The 12417-nt window shown below is 46.8% G+C and overlaps 1 protein-coding gene across 3 annotated transcripts in view; it reads left to right on the forward strand.

Annotated features, from left to right (window-relative positions):
* The window catches only part of CLN3 (CLN3 lysosomal/endosomal transmembrane protein, battenin), a 652734-nt gene that overhangs the window by 77120 nt on the left and 563197 nt on the right, over positions 1-12417 (forward strand). The window lies entirely within an intron of this gene.

Genomic DNA, 12417 nt, shown 5'->3' on the forward strand with positions numbered 1-12417 from the left:
GGATTTACTATGGCAGTGATGGAATAGGGACCAAGGTATCTTGGGTTGAATGTGCGTGGTCCTTTTAGAGGTAGATATTTGGTGGATAACCAGACTTGATCTCCTACTTGATATTGGGGGGCTTCCTTCCGATGTTGGTCTGCTCCTTTCTTGTATTGTTCTTTAGCCCTTTGAAGGTGAGAAACGGCTTCCTTAAAGGCTTGGGTGATTGTAGAATGCAGGTGGTCTACTGCTGGTGTTCCAAGATCTTGGAGTGGATCCAACTCCGAGGTTCAAGGGTGACTACCGTATAAAAGAAAAAACGGGGTCTTCCCAGTTCCCGAGTGGACAGAGTTATTGTAGGCATATTCGGCTATCCAAAGGATATCTTTCCAAGTTTTTTCAGTTTGTTGTAGCATGCAGCGCAAATACTGTTCCAGAGTTTGATTGGTCCTCTCGGTTTGTCCGTCGGTTTGAGGGTGGTGGCTGGTCGAAAGTCTCACATCAATTTGAGCCGACCGACAGCAACTTCGCCAAAAATGAGAAATAAATTGACTACCTCGATCCGAAATTAGAACTGAAGGAAAACCGTGCAGTCGGACGATGTTTTCGAGAAATTCTCGGGCCAGAGTTGCTGCTGTTGGTAAGCCTTTGAGTGGAATGAAATGCGCCATCTTGGAGAATAGGTCCACGATTACTAGGATCGTATTGTATCCGGAGCATGGAGGTAGATTGGTGATGAAGTCCATAGAAAGCGTATGCCAAGGGCGAGGCGGGATGTCAATAGGGCGTAAGAGGCCGGCTGGTTTTTCCTTTTGACTCTTGTTTTGGGCGCATACTCCACAGGACATTATAAAGTCTCTGATATCTTTTTTCCAAGACGGCCACCAGAAGTAGCGCTTGATCTTTTCCGAGGCCTTGGTCATACCGGCATGTCCTTCCATTAAAGAATCGTGATAACAAGAGATTACCTTTTTCTGTAAATCTGTGCTGGGCAGGTATAACCGTTCTTGGAAATATAATAGGTTGTCCTTCACCGTAAAGTCCTTTCCCTGCAGATGCCAATTCTGTATGTCTGCTGGAGTTACCAGTAGCCTGGCTTTATCCTTAACTTCCTCTATGGATTGTGTGGCGATTACACCTAGAATTCTTTGTTCGGGAATGATAGGTACAGGTTTATGATTGATCAAATGTTCTTCCACTCCCATCCGAGAAAGGGCATCAGCTTTACCGTTTTTTGTACCAGGTCGATAGGTAATTATGAAGTCAAACTCGGCAAAGAATAGTGCCCAACGGAGTTGCCTAGAGGATTGAGCTTTTGCGGTTTTCAAATATTGCAGGTTTCGGTGATCTGTAATCACAGTAACGGTGTGTCGGGCCCCCAGAAGATAATGCCGCCAAGCCTTAAAAGCGGACTTGATAGCTAGAAGTTCCTTATCAGTAATAGTGTAATTGATTTCAGGAGGCGAGAATTTGCGGGACCAAAATGCCACGGGATGCAACTGGTTGGTTACTGGGTCCTTTTGTGATAGAACTGTCCCCATGGCAAGGCTCGAAGCATCAGTTTCAACGATGTAGGGGAGTTCTGGGCGAGGATGTTTTAAGATCGGTGCAGAGATAAATCTAGTCTTCAAATTCTGGAAAGCTTGTTCCGCCTCGGTAGACCATTCAAAACGTTTGTTTTTCTTTAACAAGGCGGTGATGGGCTGGGCTATTCGAGAGAATTCGGGGATAAACCTGCGGTAAAAGTTAGCGAAGCCTAACATGCTTTGAACACCTTTTACGGAGGATGGCGATGGCCATTTGAGAATTGCATCGACCTTCTTTGAATCCATACGCACTCCGCTAGGTGATAATATGAATCCCAAGAATTCAACTTCAGTCACGTTGAAAACACATTTTTCCAACCTAGCAAAAAATTTGTGTTGACGCAATCTCTCGAGGACCATTTTCACGTGTTTCCGATGTTCAGTTTCCGATGAAGAATAAACGAGGATGTCGTCAATGTAAACAACAACACACACATCTATGAGCTCTCTGAGGACATCGTTCATAAAATATTGAAAGGCGGCCGGGGCATTGCAAAGTCCGAAGGGCATGACCTGATATTCAAATAGCCCATACTTGGTGCGGAAGGCCGTCTTCCATTCATCGCCCTCTTTTACTCGTACCAAGTGGTAGGCTCCTCTAAGATCCAGCTTTGTATATATGCATGCTTTTCTGACTTGGTCCAGGAGTTCAGGGATCAAAGGTAACGGATATCTATTCTTAACAGTGATCTGGTTCAGGGCGCGATAATCTATACAAGTTCTAAGGTCCCCTTCTTTTTTTGGAACGAAGAACAAAGCTGAGGAAGCAGGGGACTTGGAAGGACGAATAAACCCATTCGCTAGGTATTGATCCAGGTATTGTCGGAGGTGAAGATTCTCAGGCTCGGTGAGGGCATAAATTCTACTACAAGGAGGAGTAGATCCAGGTATCGGGTCTATCTGGCAGTCATAAGACCTATGAGGAGGTAGAGAGTTAGCCTGATCCTTCCGGAAAACATCTTGGAATTCTAGGTATTCAGGAGGTAACTGGGGAGCCTCCGAGGAAATTGCTGCCAGTGCAACACCAGGTCGAGGGTGACAAGTAGAGACACATTCTGGAAACTGAACCGTTCTTGCTCGCCAATCGATCTGAGGATTGTGCTTCTCTAACCAAGGAATTCCTAGAATAATCTGGAACTGAGGGGCCTTGATCACATCGAACACGATCTTCTCATGGTGTCCATCTTGACTTACTAGCGTCACTTCTTGGGTGGTATGCGTTACTGGTCCGGAGGCTATCTCCGTACCATCCACCGCAGTAATGACGTCCTTTACAGCCTTTGGACAAAGAGTCAGATTCATCCTCAAAACCATTTAATGATCCACATAATTGCTGATGGCACCGCTGTCGACGTAAGCTTCAATCGCATGTAATCGATCCGGATGTTCAGGGCTAATGAGGACCATAGGTATCACGAAATGCGAGGTCACGGAACTGGTTTTAACGCTCGGCAAGAGGACCTCTATTCTTGTCGGGCGAGGTCGTTTCCCTGCTCAGAGTTTGTGACCCTGGTAACTGCAGCTCCTACTGCCTTCTTGGCTGGTTTCACCGGACAGTCTCGAAGAAAGTGCCCCGAGTTTCCGCAATAGAGGCATAATTGCAGCTGTTTTCTCCTTTCCCGCTCCTTTTGTGTTAGTGGTCCTTTCAGGCCCCCTATTTGCATGGGTTCCCCGGAGTCTACTCCTTTGGTAGGAGTTGGTGGTTTGGAAAATACTCGAGCATCAAACTTGGAACGATCGGCCTTCCTGTTCTGCAGTCTCTGGTCAATTTGAACGACTAAGTCAATATAGTCCGAACAGTCTTGCAGGGGATTCACTACTTGGGCTAACACATCTTTGAGCTCTCCACGTAGACCTCTATAAAACAGCGTAATCCTTTTGTCCTCAGGCCATCGAGTTTCCACTATGAGTCTGTTGAAAGACGCAATATAAGCCAAAAGGTCTTGATTACCCTGTCGCAATGAAAGGAGCTCATTGTCCAAGGCCTGCCCCTGTGAATGTCTTGCAAACAGTTTTTCCATACTGAGCTGAAAAGCTTGAAAATCATGGAGAACCGGATCATCTTGATTAACTAGAGGGATCGACCAGTCTGCCGCATTGCCACTAAGGTACGAAAGCACGAAAGCTACCTTAGCTTGATCAGTTGGAAAGGCTGCTGGCCGGCATAAGAAGTGCAACCGGCACTGATTAATAAATACTGCAAACCTCTTTGGGTCACAAGAAAATCGTTCGGGCGGAGCCAGAGGTACATTCCCAGGTAGGTTGATCTGCACTGGGTTCGTAGAGGATGTTGAAGGAAGATTTGCCCCTGATGCGGGTAACGGAGTTTGTCCGGCTTGTGACTGTAGCAATTGTCTAGCGAGATCGTCTGTTCGCTCCTTGGAAATAATCAGTTCCCTTCTTAGAGCATTCGTTTCCTGACGGGCTGCATGCACTTCTGCTCTTAGTTCCCCAAGTAACTGGGCTAGCTGGTCGGTATCCGAGGTTTCCATAGCGCCTGGGTGGGAGTTTTGCGGTAGGCTTTGCGTTCTGTAACGCTCACCTGATTCCCGCAGAGGCGCCGGTCTTGACTGGGTGAATGCCGTATCTTCAAAGGTGATGTGTAACACACGGTTGGCTCTTTGGGCTGGACCTCTGTGCACTGTATGTCTGACTCGAAGAGTAAGATGTCTGCAGATAGAAAATATGGGATTAATGAACTGGGGTTATTGGGTGCCTCTCTCCTCTTCCCTTTCTCTTCTCCTGTAGAACCCCAAAGGTTAACGCCCTCACCTTAGGTAAGTGAACGCCGAGCTCTCCATCTGCCTCGGGGCAGGGTGCCGTAACCAGTTTCTTCACTGGATAAGGGTGCAGGCCTCTTGACCTCAGAGGACTGCTGTCCGTCGTTAACTGCACGAACGTTACGTTCTGGGCACTTCAAATATCTTAAAAGTCTTTTGTAATGATATCTCTTGTTTTGCAGGGTTCCGGCGATGGCGGATGGCGGGCTGATGAGAGTTGAGGACCGAACCCGCGTGAGGAATAGAAGCGCCTGGAAGCACGTAAGTAAGCGCTTGTAGCCTGCTTCACGATGCGCACTAACTGTCCCTTTTATCTTGCAGGTACAAGTTCAGAGCTTTAGAGAAGCTGAAGGGTGCTGGAATACCCACTGGATTCGGCGTGGGAAGGAGTAATGGCACGTGAGTAATAAAGTTGCCCAATGTCTTTAAACGCACCTTCTTTTGTCTTTCAGATGCGGGATGCAGCGCCGAAGGCCTCCGGAGCGTGCAAAGAGCTGGTAAGCTTTTGTCTTTCAGATGCCGGAATGCAGTGCGAAGACCTCCGGAGCATGCGAAGAGTAGGTAAGCCTTTGTCTTTCAGATGCCGGAATGCAGCGCGAGGCGTTGGTGACAGCCGATGGACCAGGTAAGAGATGCGCTGCCACTGAAGACCGTAGTGCTAACCTGTTCTTTCTTTGTCTTTACAGGTGTTGCTGAAGACTGGATTCCAGGATGGTAAGCCTTTGTTCCCTTGGGCCCAGGATCAGAAGCAGACGACACAATGAGCGTTCTACTGCAGAGAATGCAGAATAACGCAAAGCAAGATTCATCCATCGGGTGTGGTTTAAATAGCCTCCTGTAGTGCTTAGGTGTCTCCTTCCACAGCCACGCCTAGGTAAGAAAAGAGTTCCTGCTTTCCAGAAGAGTTCGTGTTCTGAACCTAGGGAGTGGCTCCTGCCCCACCCAACAGGAAAAGTAGTCCCAAACAGAAGAGGATCAGGGGTTCAACTGGCAGGTAAGTAAGCAGCATGGTCTGCTGCAGGTAAGTCCACCCAAGCATTATGAGCCCGGCGCTTCCAGCGCTGTGACTGGGCATCTTTATGAGCCTGGTGCCACTGGCGCCAGGACAGGGTCCAAAAGGTCCCAATTGGGACTGGCTGGCACTCGGAACCGGGGTTATGGGTCTGCTTCCAAGGGAGTCGGGCAAGTCCTGATCTTTTGGAAGCAGAGATCATGACACTTATTTGCACCACATCACTTTGAGGCATCAGCAGTGCTGGTGCATGTGCCACTGCTAATAAGCTTGTGCACCTCAATTTGGTGGGATCTGCATATAGGCCCTTGAACCACAGCACCAAAAATAGTCCATTAGTACTGCTGTGCCTACTTTCATGCCTGGCATATCCATTATGCGTTTGCATCCTACATTGTTCCCCATCTGCATTGAGCCTTTATTTCTGAAACACAGCTATGGATTTTCTATCCTTATGTGCTCTGGCCCTTCTTCGTCCTCCACTCATGTTAACAGCATAGCAAATTGTTTCTGTTCTTCCAGGCAAAGTCTATTAGCATTTTGTACAGGTCCCTATGAATATCCTAAAAGTGCTTCTGTTCTACATCCCATTATCCCTTCTACCGAGCACCGGGAGGTGAACACCTGTCCTGGAATGTGTAACTGTGGCCTGTCCCAGCAAAAGGGTATCTCTTTTCCTTGATTGTCAGCTTGTTTCAGCAATGGATGTTCACTTACTATTACTTCACCCCTTCGCGGCTCTGACAGTGTGTATTTCATCACTTTGTTCACCATTGTTTTTTCTTTGATAAAGTTATCATCAAAGGGCCTCATCACGAGTTGGGCGGTGCGGTCCAAATGCAGCGGTAATACCTTTACTGCCGCAATACCGCACCGCCCAACTAATCATATGATTCGCCTCCAGCCTTGAGCTACAGGTAAGTTTCCTCCCATTTTCGGCAGAATTACCACAGCGGAATTAAAACTGCAGTAATTCTGCTGACAATGCTCCATTGAGTCCTATGGACTCTCAAAAAAAGGAGACTTACACCGCCACTTGTAATCTGGCGATAATACAGCCGGACCAAGTGGCAGTAACGTTAATTGCATTGGATGGTGTTCCTGCGGATTTACCACTAGAATACCGCCCAACTCGTAATGAGGCCCAAAAAGTGATTCTGCTTTTGTCACCCATTTTAAGGAATCCGAACTCCCCTGGAATTGTCCCATTGTTTTGCATAATGCAACGTGAGTTACGCAATGTGCCCTTTTAACTGGTATTTCCTCAGCCACGAACAGTCTAGAGATACTCAATATATATGGAAGGAATGAGCATACAAAACAGTTTTGAGCCAATTTCCCCCTTCCCACCTTAGTCATGCATCTAACATAGGATGCCAATTTTTCAGTATTACCTTCAAAGTGTTGACTCAGGAGATATCCGTCATTACCGATAACTTTCTTCACTCGTGCCATTCCTTTGGTCTTGTTAACAGCTATGTTTTTACTATTATCACTAAAAAACATCTTAGTGCCATGGTATAGGCGAATCAAAAAAAACGATATGAAAAGAATAAAGGGCCAATCGTAATGCTGAAGGAGTCCATTTTCTCCAAATATCTCTTCCTCTGTACTTTTTTAGATATTAGACACTCTCTTTAGCTCTTGTAAAATGCATTCTTCTGTAGTTTGATATCACATGTCACGTTACTGGTCAGCTCTCACTCTCACCCTTGTCTGCAGTCTGGTCAACTCGTCTTCTAGCTCCTCTTCGTCCGACAGAGGGGACGTGCCTATAAATCTTTATACATCACCTATATGCACCTATGCTTTCTTTCATTGCACTTTTACTGCAGTGGGGGTTGCATACTGGACAGAAAATGGTCCCTCGAAATCTGTCTCTTACGGATGAAGTACCACACACATATAAAATCACCTTGGAACAGTGGCAATGGGGCTATCACAGCATTTACATCTACACTTCTCTATTGTTATTGGTTGCTTCTTGGCCCCCTTGCCGCACTTTTATCTGTCGCGAAATACATTTCAAACATTTAGTCATGGCAGCATCTCATAACCTAGTACAGTCGGAGAACTCTCTGCATCCAGTTGAGCATGCGTGGGAGGAGCAATGGGGAGATGCATTCTTCTGACTGTCACTATTTCATGGGGCTGAGGTGGTGGTCTGAGCCTCGCTGATTGTGTAAGGCAAAAAGAGCCAGGAAAGGCAGTGCAACCAATTTCTGTTAAACATATCTCTCAGTTTTACAATGTGTTCTATGAGCAACTTGAAGATGTCTCACTTGCTAGTCCCCAGGGATCTGTCAACAGGTGGCCAGGACACAGCCATCGCTATTGGATCCAGTTCCTGGGGGTGGACCAGTGGGGGAGGATCAACTGGATGAGGGGTCTTGGGGGGATTGGAGGTGGGACATTGAAGGTTGAGACACTGTACCCCCTTCCCATTAACACATGTTCCCCATCCTACCCCATATGATATGTAGAAGCTCTAACCCCCCTCTTTTCCGACATGAAAACTTTGCCATGGCGTATCATACAATGGGCTAAAACTCGAGCTGTTTACCTGACATGTCTCAACACCAGGGTCAGGCAATTGATAATAGCTAGGCACACCTGGCGGCTTTTTCCCTTCACTGCAACGAAGGCATGAGCAAGCAGTAATTCCGAGACAGCAGTTCAACTGAAGAAGAAAGGTGGCGAGACCCGAGAGGATGACAAGGAGGGAAGTGCCCTTGCCCTTTTCAACCCAGACCTGCAAAGGCTCTGTGGAAAGAATCATAAGACTGGGATATACAGCTGGCGTGTGGGGTAACAGATGTCAACGGTGCACGGGAACCTCGCGCATTGATAACCCAGGCGGGGAGGCGGGCTTGCTACCATGGTATCGTCCTTGACTCCAGAGGCAAGACAAGCCAACGGGTTCAGCACAGCCAGTGAGTTGGAGAGAGCTGATAGCAACCCGGACTGTGTTGAGCCCAAGGTTGTGAACGGCAACATTGTGTGAATCTTTTTGAACAAAGAAATTGCATGCTTAAAATTGAAAGAAAGTCCACTGAAGGACCAGCTTCAGAGTGGTCAGGCACCACATGGGCGCTCATTCGAAGGACTCTGGATGGTCCGTTTTGTTGACACTACGAGTAGCAGGAGGCCCTAGAAGAGACCGGCGGGAGGAGTCAGAGGGTTCATACAAGGGTTGAGCCAAACCCCTTGTAAAGTCGAAAGTCTCTGACACGTTGACAAGAAGGAAAGCAAAGTAAGGTGTGATAACAGAACCGTGTGAATCCGACAGAGGGATGCCAAGAGAAAGCTAGGGGAAAGGAACCCTGCTTTCTGATGACATTTTGAGCATTGGAAACTAGGGATTTGTAACACTAACTTACACTCTCTGCAGCTGGCCACTCCAGCAGGATATAAAGTCATCCATGCAGATCGGGAGGGACAGAGGGGTGAGGGGGGTTGCTATTATCCATAAGGATAGTCTGAATGTATACGTCTCCAGTACCTCTTCTTTTAACAACCGTGAAGGTATTTTTGTTAAACTCCATCTTAGTCCTACCTCCACCCTCAGTCTTCTCGTACTTTATCGCCTCCCCACCCCCTTTGGCCTTACCTGATTTTTGTGAACAACTCATGGCTTTCTTGGCCCCCATATTAAGGCTACTACTCCATTTCTTGTTGCTGGATACCACAATCTCTGTGCCAATAATCTGGCAGATATGGAAGCCTGTGCTTTTCTCAACCTCTTTGATAGCCTTGTCTTCAAACAACTCACCAGGGAGATAACACTCTTGATTGGATCCTAACCAGACTGCAAGCTATTTTGGCTACAAAGGTGGAATCTTGCTGTTGGTCTGACCACAGCACTATAGCTTTCCAGATTATGCTATCTGGTTCACAACATAAAAAAGTGTGTGCACCAGTTTTACCCACACTATGCAGACGCATTACATCGCCCCTTCTTTGCCCCTACTTTTGGCAAACACCAAAACTAGCTCACTGCACTTATATACAGCTGAACTGTGTAGTATTTGAAATGGTGCATTCGATCAATTGGCGCCATTAAAAAGTGCTTTAGGAAAAAAGAACACTCGGGCTTATCAATCAGTGGTTTTCTCCTGAGGTTCTTGCAGTCAGACAGCTAAAAAGGGCTGCTGAAAGAGGCTGGAGGAAATCTCCAACAACTGCCACTATGACCCTTTATAAGGAAGCAGTCATGTACTTTAAAGCCACCATTTTTGCTGCAAAAAAAGTTAAATTTGAGGAGCGCATCCTGGAGGCCAAAACCAGCACTAAAGAATTATTTCAGATTTTTGGTGAACTGAAGGGTAAGCCCCAGGAATCGCACTTGGCCGTCAATGATGCATGGTGTCAGAATATTCATAACCATTTTTTAGGAAAGATCAAACCACACGAAGAGAACAGCCAGACAAAAACCCCTGGAGTTGTCTCAGAAACTATTACTGCTAGTAAGGGGGTGGATGACAACAGGGACACCTTTTCATTCAGGCAAGTTACAGTGAATGAAATAACCACTATTTTGGAAAACCTTAAACCCACTTCTTGTAGTGGAGACCTTTTCCCGGCATCTCTTTTCAAAAATGTTTTTTCAACATTGCTGCCCCGGTTATATCCTTTATAAACCTTCCCTTTCAACAGGGGATTATCTCAGAGTGTATTCGAGAAGCCTGGATTTCTCCCCTGCTGAAAAAGGACGGTTTGGATCCACATGAACCGGCGAACTATCGCCCCATTGCTAATGTTCCCTTTCTCCTCAAGATTACTGATAAAGTAACTTGCATTCAGAATGATGCGTTTGTTGAGGAGAAGGGTCTTTTATCCACCAGACAGTGAGGTTTCCAAAAACACCATGGTACAGAAACTGCACTGGTGGATGTTAAATCCTTGCTAATTGGCATAGTTAATAAAGGGAAAGTGGCAATGTTGATGCTGTTAGACCTGTCTGCCGCTTTTGATCTTGTCAATCATGACAGGATGGCAGACCGGCTAATGGAGGTGGGAGGCTGCTCAAGATTACCGGCCATTTGGTTTCGATCCTTTCTAGGCCCCAAGAGAACAAGAGTTGTTCAAGTTATTTTTAAGTCAGAGGAATCAGTCCTTAATTGCGGCGTCCCTCAGGGCTCCAGCGCATCCCCCTGGCTTTACAATCTTTATTCAAAACTGTGCATTGATGTGTTGGATGGTCTGGGAGTCAAATCTGCAAATTATGCAGTGACACCCAGATCGTCCTGGTACTCACAGGTTTTTATGAGGTAGACTCACTTCTGGTTACTGGGGTGTATGATGCTATAAAAGCGTGGATGCAGGATCATTTATTGGCACTCAACGATAAAAAGACAGAGATCTTGATCATCGGTAGCCCAGCCAAACTGAAAGCCCTTGAACTGCGATATGAAACATTTTTGGTGGGGGGAGCTATCATTCAGGCTTCTAGTTCTGTCAAGACTCTGGGTGTGTTCTTCGACAGTAACCTCACTTTTGAAAAACTAGTGGCTCATAGTGCTAGTTGTATCTGCATTACCCATTTTCTGGGGCAAATCCGACCCTACCTTTCAGAAGGTAACAGAGCTATGATAGCGACAGCTACAATTAATTTGAAAATTGACTATTGTAATAGTCTCTTGGCTGGCACGTCAACAGCCAACTTGAAAAGACTTCAGGCAATAGAAAATGGAGCTGTACAAACCGTCTGTGGTCTGGGTAGCAGAGGACATGTCTCTCATGCCCGGAGGAAGCTGCACTGGTTGCCGGTCCGGGGAAGGATTCTTTTTAAGGCCTTTTGTTTGGTTTATAAGTGCCTTGCCGGCACTTCTACCTATCTCCGAGCACAGATTATGAAGCAACCTTCTAGGCGTACTTTACGGTCTAATAATAAGGATCTCCTTTTACATCCTTGTTTTAAGTTGAAGCCATTTGGTGATCAGAGCTTTGATGCCTGGGGGCCGAGAATTCGGAATAGTCTCCCTATGTCCATCAGACAGCTGCTATCACTAGCTCAATTTAGGAAAGCTCTTAAAACTCTCCTTTTGATGGAGGTGGCACTTAATCCATTTATTCTGACTGCCTGTTGACCATAGCCAACTTGGATCTCTGATGCCCCCTTCGTTACCTGTTTTTATTTTGTTTTGTTCTGTCTGAGCGCTCTGAGCAAAACAAGAGGTGATGGCCCGAAGGTTTAGAATACATCTTAACCTCTGTCATTGCTATGGGCAACCCTCCAGACCACCGTTCTTCACCTGCCAAGCCATTACAAAAGGGAAAAGACCATTTGCAAATCAGGCTTGGTCCCACCCCAAAGGGGTCGTCCAGCCCAAACTGCTAGGTCACATCCCTTCTGCACGAGACCACAAGCATCCTCATACATGTTTCAGCCTTACTGGGCATCATCAGTGAGGAGTAGCTTGGGTCTCTATGCCCAGCAGGCACGGGACCCATGTATGGGCATACCCATCCCACCCGGGGTGACAAAAGCAAAACAAAAGAGGTGATGGCTGGAAGGTTTGGAATAAATCTTAACCTCTGGCATTCCTCTGAGCAACCCTCAGACCATCGTTCTTCACCTGCCAAGCCATTACAAAAGGTGAAACACCATATGCAAATCAGGCTTGGTCACACCCCCAAAGGGGTAGTCCAGCCCGAACTGCTAGGTTACATCCCTTCTGGACGAGACCACAAGCATCCCCAGATATGTTTTAGCCTTGCTGGGTGTCATCAGTGAGGAGTAGCTTGGGTCTCTAGGCCCAGCAGGCACGGGGCCCATGTCTGGGCATATCCGTCCCACTCGGGGTGACCATAGCAAAACAAAAAAGGTGATGGCTGGAATGTTTAGAATAAATCTTAACCTCTGGCATTGCACTGGGCAACCCTCCAGACCATCGTTCTTCACCTGCCAAGCCATTACAATGGCACAGACAGGCTAAAAAACTGTGGTGTGGAAGGCTGCCCAGAGCAATGCCAGTGGTACAGATTCATTCAAAACCTTCCAACCATCACTTTTGTGGTCGCAGTTTGTCTTTATGTGAGAGAGGATATGCCCAGA

Source organism: Ambystoma mexicanum, chromosome 3p (assembly GCF_040938575.1).
Source record: "Ambystoma mexicanum isolate Mex_15411 chromosome 3p, UKY_AmexF1_1, whole genome shotgun sequence".
In the NCBI taxonomy this organism is placed as follows: Eukaryota; Metazoa; Chordata; class Amphibia; order Caudata; family Ambystomatidae; genus Ambystoma; species Ambystoma mexicanum.